We start from the raw sequence: 14,836 nt of genomic DNA on the forward strand, positions 1-14,836 counted from the left end.
CAAACGTTGCCCAGCGTTTCGCGCCAGATGCGCGTTCTGCGGCCTGGTCGGCCATTTTGAAAAAGTCTGCCGAAAAAAGGGAAGAAGGACCACCGTGAAGTGTGTCGAGTCAGCACCGTCTGAAGTCGGAGCGGAGGAAGACCTGGAAGCCAGCGACATGGTACTATACATTGAAGGGCAGGTACTAGAAGTGACGGGAAGACGCACAGACAAACCGCGCACAGACATGTTCATCGGCGGGATGAAAGTGCACGTGGCAGTGGACTCAGGATCCCCCTGGACGATAGTACAACGGTCCATTTGGGAAGGAGACTTCGTGCCCACAGTGGGGCCAGAGCTGCATCCGCCTGACATCCGGGCCATTTCCTACACAGAAAACACCATTCCCATGATAGGTTTCCGACCACTGAAATTTGAATTCCGAGGCAGAACGGGGACCTGCAAGCTATACGTGGCCGAAAAAGGCCCCTCAGTCCTGGGGTGGAGAGATGCAGGATACTTGGGTATAAAACTGGATCCAGGGGGCAAGGAACAAATCCTCCTGACGGAAGAACAGCCCATCACGAACGGCGAAGAGTGGAAAGAAACCTACCCCAAAGTGTTCGACGGCACGGTAGGAAAACTGGACAAATTTGTCCACAAAATAATACTCAAAGATGGAGCAACGCCAGTAACACACAAAGTCAGGAACATCCCCATATCCACGAAGGAGGCTGTACAGGCTGAACTCCAGAGACTAGAGAGGCAGGGCATCATAGAGCCCATAGACGGTTCAGAGTGGTTGGCCCCCCTGGTGGTGGCCAAGAAGCCCAATGGCAAGGTACGTCTATGCGTAGACCTCCGTGAACTCAACAAGTGCCTCATTGTGGAAAAGTTCCCTCTGCCCAGAATAGATGAAATGTTGGCGAAAACCAAAGGCATCACCCACTTCTCCACCATCGACCTCACGTCGGCATACCACCAAATCGACCTGCACCCGGCAAGCAGAAAGTACACCTCCTTCATAACGCCCTTTGGATGCTACCAATTCCGCCGTATGCCCTTTGGCCTGGCATCGGCCGCCGCAGTCTTCCAAAAATTAATGCATCGCTTATTTAAAGACATACCCGGAGTCCAGTATTTTCAAGATGATATCCTGGTCATGGGAACCAACAGGGAAGATCACGATGGGAAACTGACCAAGGTGCTCAGGGTGCTGCAAAACAGAGGCCTCACGGCGGAGTGGAGCAAATGTAAAATAGGGTTACCCTCCGTAACCTATTTGGGACATGAAATAGGAAGCCAGGGCATTTCGCCAAAAGGGACGAACGTGAGAGCCATCAAAGAGGCCGAGGCTCCGAAATCCAAAGAAGAGGTACGGTCGTTCCTTGGAATGGCAGAGTACTACAGCCGGTTTGTGAGACACTTTGCGACAAAGACGTACAGAATGCGTCTACTCATCCGAGACAAGTCGAAGTTTGAATGGGATGCGGAAGCCCAGAGGGAATTTGAAATGGTGAAGAAAGACATTAGTGAAGCCATCCCGTTACAGGGCTATGATCCCTCAGAGAACACCATCCTGACAACAGACGCAAGTGACAAGGGCTTGGGAGCGGTGCTGGCACAGGTGAGGGAGAACGGCTCCGTAGAGACAATCAGTTTTGCGTCACGAGCCCTATCCCCCACAGAACAAAGATACAGTGTCATAGAAAAAGAGATGCTGGCTGTCACGTGGGCAATGAGCAAGTTTTTTGAGCTATGGTTGATGTTCAATAAAACTAGTTGAACTCTACTACGACTCCGAGCACTGTGTCATAAGGGGGAACCTTAACATACATTACACACGCCTTCCCCAAGAGTGGTTGCCTCCTTTATGGTGCCCCATCCATGTTGACTTTTGTAAACATATAAAGTTACAGCAGATCCGAAACATTCCAAGAAAGATGGTTGCATGCTGAAAGAAATACGACCGTGTGTCCAGGGCACAGAAAACATTTCACTGGCTACCAATGTGGCAGAAGGTTTGCTTTATGCTCGTTTTCCTAATGCATGAAATATTGTATAGGGACAACCTTTCGGCGTGATTTCGTGATTTTCTGTGCACAGGTCATCAGGATTGCTGCACTAAAGTCTCCTCTCAGTGCTGCAGATCATGTGCTTACAGCACTCATGGGGCATTTGGGTGACCATCTTTGGAACCAACGTCTACTTCAGTTTATTCAAATCCATGGCCAATTCAGTTTGAAGACGGTTCTGAATACTTAACTTTTTTTGTTGTTTAACTTTTATACCTCAGGTTTTCCTTTATTGGGGTGGAGAGGTTTTCCAGCATAACATTATGAGCTATTTTAGAGCTTTACAAAGCAGTGAGTGAGATCAAATTTGAGGTATTGTGCCCAGTTGGGGAGAGCACATTTTGAATAGTGCTTGCATAAGGATAAAAACAGATAAAACACTATTGGCAAAGCCAATAGGTCTGCGCTAACACATATAACACTAGCACAAGAGAAAGAGAGAAGCTCGCGACGGATGCAGAAGGAGCAGACATGGAGGGATTTAGCTTTAAAGTAGTTCCTCAGGCAGGTAAATGCAACCAAAAAAGTTAATATCTTTAGACCAGAGATGAATATTCTTCTGTGCTTAGCCAAGAAGTGATTGACAATATCTCAAACCAATGGCTGTAAGAGGTAGTTGAAGAAAGACAACGGTTGAAAGGGGTGGACCCAGATTAAACTCTATGTAAAGTGCTAGTAATTGGTCTGTTTGACAGCAGAACTATTAAACCTCAGACCTAAAATGCATAGATGAAGTTTAAAATCCAGAGCAAAAAAGTATAGATGAAGGATAAAAGTGGTGCAGTGGCTGCATCAACATCTTATGGTTTGCAGTGTGATGTACAAACCCCCGATCTGCGAGTAGGAAAAGCCTTTCTGCCTCACAAAAGGGGTCTGTGACTCATTCCGATTGACATTTAGGAGATGGTGTGAAAGGCGGGGGTGTGCTCCTAATTACAAACCAAAATAATATGTAGCAATGGTTTGTGACGCAATTGCGGTCACAAATCATTAATCTGATTGCAATATCTGAGTTCGGGTGGCATCCGATTCACAAATGGGAAGCTGCCTCTGGCAGACAGCGTCCCCTTTGTGAATAGTGTTGGTTGGCTTCATGGTGAGCAGTTATCAGTGGGAGTACACAGCCCCCTAACCCCTGGACCATTATGAGACCCCTGACGACACAGCAGATGGCCTTTTAAGGTACATAGCGGTTTAATATTTTAAAAAAAGGTTTCCTGTTTGGGAATATGAACGCTGGCATGGTGTTCTGCTGTACTCTGCAGGCAACCACCCTTCTGGCCATAGCCAACTGCATGGGGCCGCATATAGCAACATGCCTAAAGAATATTCATTAGGAAGGTCATTTTGCGACCCTTTGTTGATGGGAAACTTGTGATACAACTTCTTTGGACACAGAACATATTGCACCCCAGCTTGCAAAAATAGTCGGTGGGTAATTTGCACATCCTGCTTTGGCAATATAATTTAGCACATTGGGTCCTAAGTTCTGTATATAATCGAATTCACTATTACCCAAATTAATGTCAATCAATTAACACCATCGATGCTGGCCTTATTCTCCCTCTGTGCTGAAGAACATTGACTCCCATTGTTCATGACGAGCTAGCTCCACTGTGCCTCATGACGAGCTGAGCTCGTCATGAGCATCGAAGGGGTTAATCAACCTTAAAAAGATGGAAGACGCAGTTTGCCATGCAGGGCTTCAGACTCATGGGCCGTAGATTGCTGGTTATCTCGGCAGCTACTGTGCAATTCACCAAGCCAACGTGTCTGTATCAACTCTTATTCTCATACTTCTTGTGTAGTTGCTGTCTGGTAAAAAGTCAGATTTTCTGGTTTGCTGCTATTAACAGGGCCATTCATGTTTCACACATCCACATAAAGGGTAGTTCAGCTATTGTCCCCAACAGTAACCACCCATCTGCACCAACATGCAGAAGGAGCGACTTTGGTCAATAATGTCCCTTGTTGATCCTGGTTGTCTCTGGCAATGTTCAGACACATAAAACATTTGCCTTTCTTCATATAAATCCTTTACCCAAACCTAACAAACACTGCAGAGGCTACTGAGACCAACACAGTTTTAAAGATGTATGCAAACACAAGTTTAGCAACAGCAAACACGACAGACTGAAGAGTCTTAAAAAAACAAGCATTGGAAATGCAATAGGTCTCGCAGCATTAGAGTTAGTGCTTTTAGAATTGTTTATGGGTTTTTTTTGTAAATCTTTAGCATTTTTGTTTCCTGTAGCCAATGCTAAAGAATTACAAATAAAAAAAGCCATAAACAATTCTAAAAGCTCTAACTCAAATGCTCCGAGACCTATTGCACTGTGTGAGGGTGAGGGGTTGAGGGTGAGTGAGGGTGAGGGTGAGTGAGGGTGAGTGAGAGTGAGGGTGGGTGAGGGTGGGTGAGGGTGAGTGAGGGGTTGAGGGTGAGTGAGAGTGAGGGTGAGTGAGGGTGAGTGAGAGTGAGGGTGAGTGAGGGTGGGTGAGGGTGAGTGAGGGTGAGTGTGAGTTAGGGTGAGGGGTTGAGGGTGGGTGAGGGTGAGGGGTTGAGGGTGAGTGAGAGTGAGTGAGGGTGAGGGGTTGAGGGTGAGTGAGAGTGAGGGTGAGTGAGGGTGGGTGAGGGTGAGTGAGGTCAGCTATAGCATACTATTGTAGAGACAACTGGTGTTAATTTGGTTCAAGGGATGAGAGTACTAGTGTCTGAACCATAGCAGGAGAGCACAGCAGTCAAGATGGTCAACCGGACTAACTGCTTATGGTCTGTTTGGAAGGTGAGTAATAGCGGTGAATTTAATCCTTTGTGCCGTGTTTACGGGAGAAAGAGGGATGATGCAATGAACACGTTATTTGTGAGGTGGAAGGTTGTTGGAAAAGTCGCAAGGTGGTAACCACGAGTGTACATTTAATCTAAAAGTGGTGGGCTAATGATGTGTTGAACCTTAGGGCCGGCGCTGTGTGGGTTAGTAAAAGAGTTGTCATGCAGATGGAGAATTTCAAGCACATATTAAAGAACCGGTACAGGCATCTATGTACAATACATTTCCAGGTGGTAAAACCAGGTTTCAAGAGCGGACGAACAATTAGTCATAATGCGAGCCGAGTGACAGTGGCGGTGGAACCATGGCGGTGGCACCATTTTTGTAATGATGGTCACAATTGGAAGTTAACGGTGGTGAGGTTAACCAACAAACAAATACACACAACGTTCAATCTACCTGCAAGGTAACAATTCTGTGATTTAAGTTTCAGAAGTCACAATCGCAAGCTAATGGTGGTGAGATTAAACATATGGGCAACCATATACAGCGGTCAATGTTGCCGCAATTAACGGTATTGTGCCTTAAGCATAGGATGCAGTGATTCTACCCAGTGATGGTGAGCTGCGCGAGGGACGCAAACCGCGTGGAGTCCTACCGGGGGAGGAGGGGGAGGCTTGGAGGAGGGAGACAATCAGAGCAGATCGCCGGGGTTATTCTTGGCGGCTCTTAGGGAGGACCGGTTATTTTGTGTGCCGATGAGAATCTAGGCGCAGTTGTGCATGCACAAGGCTATTCCTGAGGATGAAGGAAAGGGTTAGCCTTAGTGTTTGAAAAGACGAGTGATGTGACCGTTGCGGCGGTGTTACGCGGACTCACCAGATAACTTCGAGTTTCCTGATTATACTCTGGAGTAGTAGAACCGGCATGATGGCCTGAGGGAAACAAGCGATGGGCTGGGGGCATCGGGTGATGACCCTTTGACAAACCACCGCTATGTTTAGCCAAAGGCCCAGTGCAGCTTGCAGCAATAATGGAAGAAAAAAAAGCCTCCGGGTTGCATCCGCTTGTTGTGATAATGGCCCTGACCCGCGCCGCTCAACATGGTGGACGGGATTGTCCTCCATAAGAAAACAAGACGGAGGGAAGAGAGGGGAGGGGGAGGAGAAATGCGACACAGCGGGAAGGGGAGGGGGCGGAGCAGGTAAACAAAGACGGACGTGCACGCGCTTTTAAGGTCAATGCGCATGCGCATAAGCTCAATGCGCATGCGCATTGACCTTAAAAGTCACGGGCACTGCAAGGAATCGCCACGATTCCTTGCAGTGTGGATAAAGAGTGGATAAGTCGCAATACTCTCGCTTGCTCGATGCGCATGCGCATCGACAGGCGAGACCTAAAAAGCAAAGAATCATGAAAATTCACTGCAAAAGAACAAAAAAACATTTTGTAAAAAATCAGAATGACTCACAAGGTGCTTAGGTAGGTGACCAGGAAATTAGAAAGTAAAAGAAACAGCTGGATAAAGGTTACTTCTAATTTTACTGTGAGGCCACAATGCTCCAGGTGAGACCCAAGTAATTAGCAAACACTTCAGAAGAAGCCCCGCCAATGAGCAGCTAGGAAGGACGCATAATCACGAAGGAATACTTTTTTCGACCAATAAACAGACATATTTTTACATCCACTGCTGCAAATAACATTTAGCTTTTGAAGATATGAGGAAGGTGCAATCTTTTAAGGCAGGGGTGTCACAAACACTCAGCAGCAGCTCTTGGCAGAAGGGCAAGAGATATCTTGGATGAGATAGGATGAGAAACCTTAAGACATCCTGTGATAACACCTGACACTTTCTTCTTCAGTAAATGAAAGTTTCTCAGATTGTGCAATGGCGCTCCAGTATTCAGGGAACTTTCACACATTTCATTCTCAGAAGATAAATGTGTACACAAGCTTTGAAAGTAATAAAGAAGCCTGTGAGGCATTTGAAGGTAAAGTGTAGAGTCTGATTTTGAGGTGTGCGATAACCTACCAAACTCGGATTTCTGGAGGAAGTCTTGAATCCGAAGCAAAATCCACAGGCAGCATTTCCTTGAACATACTGATAACATTGACATTGAGTTGTAATAATGGTGTCTATTCGCTTCCGTATTATATGTTCCGTCTACATATTTCCAGCTGCCCATTCATTGTAGAACGCTAATAACTAGATATTATATAACTTCTGAAATCTCTCATTAATAGCAGGAAAGGGAACTGAGGCCCAGAGATGTAAAGTGAGCTGCTTGCTCTCTGAATAGTGTTACCACATGTCCAGTTGTATAGTGGCATGGCCAGTGGCGCCCCACTGTTTTTAAGCAGTGCAAATAAATAAAACATAAAATGATAACTTTGAGTTATTCTCATTTTATGTTTCTGTGCTGCTATGGGGGTGGCTGGGGCTGCTTTCAGGGCAGAGGAGGAGTGGTATGCCCACTCCTAAGTGCATATAACTGTTTGGCGGGCCCTCTGGGACCGCCTAACCGTCATGCACACTTTCCCTGCTCTCCACGCAGGCTGCATTACAGCCTGGGTGGAGACATGCCAATACCCCCATTTCTTGGCTGATCGCCAAACCACGACGCTCAGACCAATCACAACGCTGCATTTCATCATTGTGATTGGTCAGGGGAGCCTGGCTGTGCTTCCTATTCCTGGAGTCCTACAGAGGAGAGCAGGAGCAGAGACGCGGGACCCCGCCATGACTGGGCATGACCCTGGCAGTACAAAAATCACCCAAGGCTGGTATTTGTTTCCCTTATCAGTACACCCTTTAAACAGTGAATATAGGAAGGAAACACATTAAAATGTGTTCCACCACAGCCTTAATAATCCTTGACTGATCATTAAAGGAAACAAAGATGGAAAGGCCATGCTAAAAATGAATACAGAGATTTCACGCACAGTTCTACTTATATCACGTTGGGTCCTTTCCAGAATTTTAAAAGGTTAACAAATGGCCAATATTTTTCTAGTGGAAGGATGGCAACCCTATCTGTGAACTAATGGCGAATGCATGCCTAGCTGTTAGTTTGGCCAGTTGATTGTCACAGCACGATCCAGTGATGTCAACTGGAGCAAAAGTATTTTGTATTCTGACTGATCCTAATTCTGGCATACTTCCAGTGGAAAAAGTGGGAACACAAATTCCAGAATGCAAAGGGATTCATTCTGGGACTTGTAAATGCATACTTCCAATGGAAGTATGCATGTGTATTAGTCGAAAAAAGTATTCCTTCGTGATTATGTGTTCTTTCTAGCTGCTCGTTGGCGTGGCTTTTTCTGATGTGTTCGCTCATTACTTAGGTCTCACCTGGAGTATTGTGGCCTCACAGTAAAGTTAGAAGTAACCTTTATCCAGGTGTTTCTTTTACTTTCTAATGTCTTGATCAACCACCTAAGCACCTTGGGAGTCATTCAGATTTTTTACAAATTTTTTTTGTTCTTTTGCAGTGCATTTTTTATGATTCTTTGCTTTTTATAAAGACTCTTCACTCTGTCGTGTTTCCCTGGCGCTTAACTTGTGTATGCATACATCTTTAAAACTGTTTTGGTCTCAGTAGCCTCTGCAGTGTTTGATAGGTTTGGGTAAAGGGTTTATATGAAGATAGGCAAATGTTTTATGTGTCTGAACATTGCCAGAGACAACCATGATCAACAAGGGCCATTAATGACCAATGTCGCCCCTTCTGCATGTTGGTGCAGATGGAATGCAAAGTGTTTGTGGCTAGAAGGTAAAAACGGACTGATGGCATCACGTGGGGCACTCTGCCACTTGACAGCAATAAGCAAAGGACAGGTAGGAATCTATGTCAACATCCAGCTGCCATTTCCTCGCTGTCGGCATTGAAACGTCCTGGCAAAATTGCTCTTCTAACTCTCGTGATTTGTTCATTAGAGACATGTCATGGCCATGTCGCCTCGAGATTATAGCTTCTTAAGCGGTGTAGGCAGAGCAGGTAATGGTTGTCGAGATTACGGGGCACCTGCATGCAGAGGGATGGGATAGCCAATGAGAACTGTCGTTGCAGACAAAGGCACAGGTAATGGTTTTGGATGCACAACTGAGGCCATGCTTTGAGGAAGCATGCAGTACTGGGCTCTGGAAGGCAGATAAGAGGAAGAAGCAGTGGAATGGGGAAAAGATGCAAGAATTGAGGGAGAGCAGGGTGTGGTTGTGATACAGCTAAGAAGAGGGTGAGGGAAGAGGTAGAGCCGATTACGAAAGGATGGTAGGTGAAGACAAGCGCATAGTTATAGATACGTCCGTGACAAAAGTGGTATGGGTTGAGAAGGCGAAAGTGTGAAGTGGCCCAGTGAGAGTACCTAAATGCCCCCGAGATGAAAAATAAAATGGTAACAGTGTGTCAGGACGGGGCTGGGCCGCCGCTAAGTGACAGCAGCAGGAAGGAGGGCGGGCTGTGTATGCATTTTATAAAGTGCGCATGTCTTTTTGGCTGGCAGGCCGTCTTGTGACAGCCACCCAAACATGCACACTTTAAACATCTCTAACCCAGCTGTCTTGAGACAGCTAGGTTAGAGAAAGTTAATGCCTCAAGAGCACTGTTAAGCGCAGACTGAGGCCACTCCCGCCAATCAGGGTGCTGCTCTCATGCTGGTGAGAGCAGCGCCCTGATTGGTCAAGGGAGTTTCCTGGTGTCAGGACGACAGTAGGGAAAAGGACATCCAGAGCGAAGAGGTACAGTCGAATAAGGTAAATGTTTTATGTACATATTTTTTAATTGTATGTGCATGCGTGCTCCCCGTCCCCATAGATGTCAGCCGCCACTGAGTGAGTGACAGCAAAAGGAGCTTATGGAATACCAGTAGCTGCAGAGCATAAGGCAATATCGCAGATGTAGAAACATGTAATGGACGGTAATTGTTCTGATTTGTAATAAACAATATGTAGTACTTGGGTCATTACGTGAGGTTGAAAAAATGTTCCCCACCTATAGTTTTGCACCATTGTCCGCAAGATATCCACCACTGCAAATTTTGCATCGTTATCTTTCCTGATGGATACCCTACCTTCTCCCTGCCCATCTTCCTCTTGAAACAACACCTCCCCCATATTATATCCTTTGAATTCTCTTTCTAAGGGCCTCTTCCCCATTTCTCACCACCCAAACAGCTGTGGATGCACCATGAAGCAAGATCTACACCCTGAAACCTTGGCACACACCAGTCTCTTGCAGGAAGGAATGGAATATCTGTGAAACCAGAGGGACACATCTGTTTGTGAGAAGGAAAGCTAGCGGGTCTTCATCAAGGAGCCATCAATGTTATACAAATCAAAACAGGCATTGGTCCAACCAATAGGTCAGACTTTTGCGGAAAGAGGTCAAATATGAATATCTTAAAGGGGCATAATGACACATTGTTTTATTTATGTGCATTTATTTTAGGATTGGTATGCGCATTTTCTAAATGCGACCGGTTAGCTTGGTTGAGTAGTCGCCACATACAAATGGCTGCTATCTCTAGTTCTAAAAAGTTCAAAAATTATGAAGTTGTATAGTCAGCAGTCGGTGAACCAGTTTGACTAATGTTTGCTGTCCCGTTCACTGGAAGGCAACTCACAGGAAATAACGGGCTACTGTTATTCTGTGACAGTTCAACACTACGGACCTATTCAAAGTGCTGAAGTATAATGTATTACAGTCTATGAACGTACCCTTTGAGCATTTTGGAAGAGAACCTGTTTTGAAATCAAAATATACCCTTGCGAGACACGCTACTGATCCTCTATACAAAATTATAAATTTGTATCTGGTTAGTCTGTCAAAATAAGGGCAGATTAATCTGAAACAAAGTCAATTCAAGTGGAATACAAGTCAAGTAATCTGTGCTCCTACTGAACACTGTCAAGAAGCTCATGCCCAAAGGGGCAACTGGGCCTCAGGCAAACAAAATACCAGGTTTAGCAGGCCACAAACATTTAGAAGACTGTAACTTTGGGATCGACTGTTGCCGTGAAAAGTAAAGCATTCAAAACAGGGGTACACAAGGCAAATGTTGCCATCTTCTTTTCGGATTAAGGACTGCCTTAAACCTTGGAGCCTCATTAGAGATAGACACACCAAGTCAATGGGGTTAACCAGATGGGGAGTCATTCTTGATGGGGACGGGTGTCAGGATTGGTCGTGCCCCAGCCAGATTCAAGTTGTATTGTATGCTCAAATAAGCAGTACATTGTGCTAGTGTCTGATAGTTCCAGTGTCACCGACTGATCCCAAATTCAAATTGCAATCTACCAACAAGAGTTTTCTTGGTGCTGTTAGAACCCTAAAGTTGCAGTGGATTAGAATGAATAAATATTGCTAGGATGCAGTGCAGTGCGGTTCTTTAATGTCTCTAGGATTCCTTGCAAAGTGGTGGGTTTGCCTCACTAAAATGTAGTGCACTGTCATCAGTTTGTGTTTTCAGTGCTTAATTTGAGCCAGTAGTTACTGGTGCACGGCCGCAGCACTTAATTGTCAAGGCTGGAACTTTTAACCGTCTTCCAAATGGTGGCACTGTTTAATGTAGAGATAAGCACAATATCAGTTATTTATAGTTTCAAATTACATACAAAATGACTGATATCGACCACCCAATCCACTCTTCTAGCTTTAGGGGTTTGAAATAGTCTGCACTATCACACTTATTGGTGTGAAGTATAGTGGCTGTGCAGGTACTGTCATGGGGAGCGCAGGCAGGAGCAATTGATGGTGAAACTCCAGTGACCTTCGGGCGAGGGCCCTGGCATGTATGTATGTATGTATGTATGTATGTGTATATATATATATATATATATATATATATATATATATATATATATATATATATATATATATATATATATATATATATATTACAAAATAAGGACTGAAAAGTATTATGGAGCACAGCCTAATGGATTAATCAGTCATAAGCTTTTATTCGATATGCAAGATATCTTATAAGCACATTTAGAATACAATTATTACAGTGTACAAAAAAACATTGCTACAAGAAGCCAGTATAAAGTCATTAAAAAAGGTAAAAGGACATGAAATGCCCGTTTATAAATTATCTAAAAAGGAATTAAACAGCTACTGACAATCTCTTACAACGAATAAGCCAAAACTGCTTTAAAAATTTAGCTGTTCCGCACACTATAGGGGGGGGAAGTGTCCGTGCTTCGGATACGCAAGGCTACTAGATGGCTACGTGTGCCCATATTTCGACAAAGTGGTTTCAACCAGAAACTCCTAGGCCTTGCGTAATCCGGGCATTCAAATAAGACATGCGCAATGGACTCAACCTTACTCGGGCAACATGCACAGTTGGGAGAAGTGCGGGCCGCTAATGACCAATTCGATACCAAAGCGCCTAGCGGGAGGGAACCAACTCTAAATTTAAAATAAAGGGCTCGGTCAAAGGGGAGGGTGATCAAGTCCAGATAGGGTTCAAAGGCCACAATGTCTTTAATTTGTAGGAAGGCGGCAGTGGACCTGCAGTGGTTAGAGTTTGTGATTAAACGCTCCGCAGTCCATTTCCAATAAAGCGCCTTAACAACTTCTTTTGGAGGGGCTGAACGTGATGACCAACAGTCTCCTAGTCCAATGTTCTCCAAAAGCTTTTTGTTTCACTTAACCATCTTATCTTAGCCCAACCCCCCAGACTCATTATTTCCCCCAGGGCATCAGCGTAGGATTTTAGTTCTTCACCCCTCCAAATCCGTGTCCACAACAGGAGCGGGCGAAGCTGGGCCTGGTCTTTGATGTTTTTACATCCCGTGTCCAACCACACTGGTACTGATGGTGTGCTCAGCGGAACGGAGATGAGGGATTTTAAAAGCTTGCTCTCCGCTGTCACTAGGGCATCCAATCGACAGTGGCCCCAGAGTTCTGCCCCATACAAGGCTGATGTCACTACTTTGGCCTTGTAGATGTCGATTACTGGGGTAAGTGATCTCCTAGGTGAGGCCCTGTACTCCCTCATGAGAGCTCCTCCTACTCTCCTATGGTTGAGGACCATTTTGTCAATATGGTTTGCCCAAGACATCCTGTCCGTAATCCGAATACCAAGGTAATCGAATTCGGCTACTTTCTCTAAGGGGATTGAATTAAGTGTAGGTGGGCGGCCCAATTTCTTAGGTGGATTTACAACTAAGTATTTTGTTTTGTCCACATTTATTGTTAATCCTTTTGCAGCACAGAACTCCTGAAATCGTGTTAGCAATTTCTGCAGGCCTTGTGGTGTCTTCGAGATCAGGAGCGTGTCATCCGCAAAAAGCAGGGTTGGGATACGGACACCTCCGAGACAGGGGGCGTCGGCTGGTTCTTGTTGAAGATGTTTTACCACCCCGTTCACATATAGTGAGAACAGGGTGGGTGCCAAGACGCAGCCCTGTCTTACACCCCTGGACACTGGTATCTTCTCGGTGAGCTCTCCGTTTTTACCCCAACGGACCTGTGCAAAGGTATGGGCATGAAGGCTTATGAGAAGGGACAAGATGTAAGGGGGTAGTCCCAACTCATAAAGCACCCTCCAAAGCTCTTCCCGGGGGACCAGGTCAAAGGCAGTCTTTAGGTCTATAAAGGCCAAGTAAAGACTACCCTTGCCTAGTTCCACCACCTTCCACCCTAATAGTGCCAGCCTAAACACCTGCTCTATTGTCCCCATACCAGCCCGGAAACCTGCCTGAAAGTCTGATAGGATTTTATTCTCCTCCACCCAATGGAGAATCCTTCCAAGGATAGCTTTACCAGCTATCTTTTGGGTGGAGTCTATCAGACTTATGGGGCGATAGTTCCCCGGAGTTTCCCTGCACCCTTTTTTGTAAATCGGGACCACCACCGCCCCTTTCCAGGATTCTGGCACTACCCCTCCCATCATGATATCGTTTAGGAGAGCTGTTATGATCCTTCCCCATTCCGCTGGGTATGCCCTCATGAGGTCCCCCGGAAGGCCGTCTGGGCCCGCTGCCTTGCGAGACGCTACCCAGCCTATAACCCCCTCAATCTCTAAGGGAGTGAAGAGATCATAGGCATGAGGTTCAATTGCTCGTGTGAGGTCCATCCCCACGTTCAGTTCCCCATCAGGGGGGAGGTATAGGGACCCAAAGTGTTTTACCCAGCTTTGAGGCGGGATGTTGCAGGGTCTTATAGATGCGTCGGGTTTATTCCGTGAGCTTATGAGATTCCAAAAGGCCCTTGAATCCCTGATTTTACTAGCCTGGAGCAGGTCTTCCCAGAATTTATCTTCCCAATCCCTCCTAGCAGATTTAAGGGACTTTTTATAGGCCTTCCTTGCTTCCTGTATCAGACTTTGGGATTTAAATGTAACCGCCTCAACTAACTTTGCCTTGAGGACCCTACATGTTTGGGTATACCAACCATCGACTGTTTTTTTAATTTCTTTATTGCCCGACTTTTTAGGGTGCAAGGTAAACACGTTAGTTAAGGCTTCTATCAGGGAGACAAAAAGCCCACTCGCTTTACCCACCCCTTCTAGGGAGGTTCCGAGGGTTGTTACCGCATGGTTTAAATGGGATTGAATTTCCCCTACCTTTGCCTCGGATAAAACCAGTTTCGCCCATTTTATTCGTCTACCACAAGGGGAGACTTCAGACTCGTCCGGGGGTGCGGCTGCCAGATTAATATTGTCCTTCCTTAAGGGCTGCCACCACTGGTCCATACTTAGGGAGAGTGAGTTGTGGTCACTTTCAGTCGAGGGGACCACCTGCATGTCCCTTACATAAGACCATAAGTATACATCTATTAGGATATAATCTAGCCTAGAGGTATGCCCTGGTCTATTGTAAGTGTGGGCACCCCCCCTATCCGAGGATGTCCTCCCATTGACTGCCCTTAAGTTGAATTCGAGGCTCAGGGAGTATAACTGGAGCGCCACTTCTGTCCACCTTCTAATCGGTGGGATGTCCAGTGCCGGGATCCCCCGCCTAGCATCCTCCTCATCTTGGTCGAGGGAAACGTCCGAGCCCAA

This window comes from Lissotriton vulgaris, chromosome 7 (assembly GCF_964263255.1).
Source record: "Lissotriton vulgaris chromosome 7, aLisVul1.2, whole genome shotgun sequence".
Classification (NCBI taxonomy): domain Eukaryota; kingdom Metazoa; phylum Chordata; class Amphibia; order Caudata; family Salamandridae; genus Lissotriton; species Lissotriton vulgaris.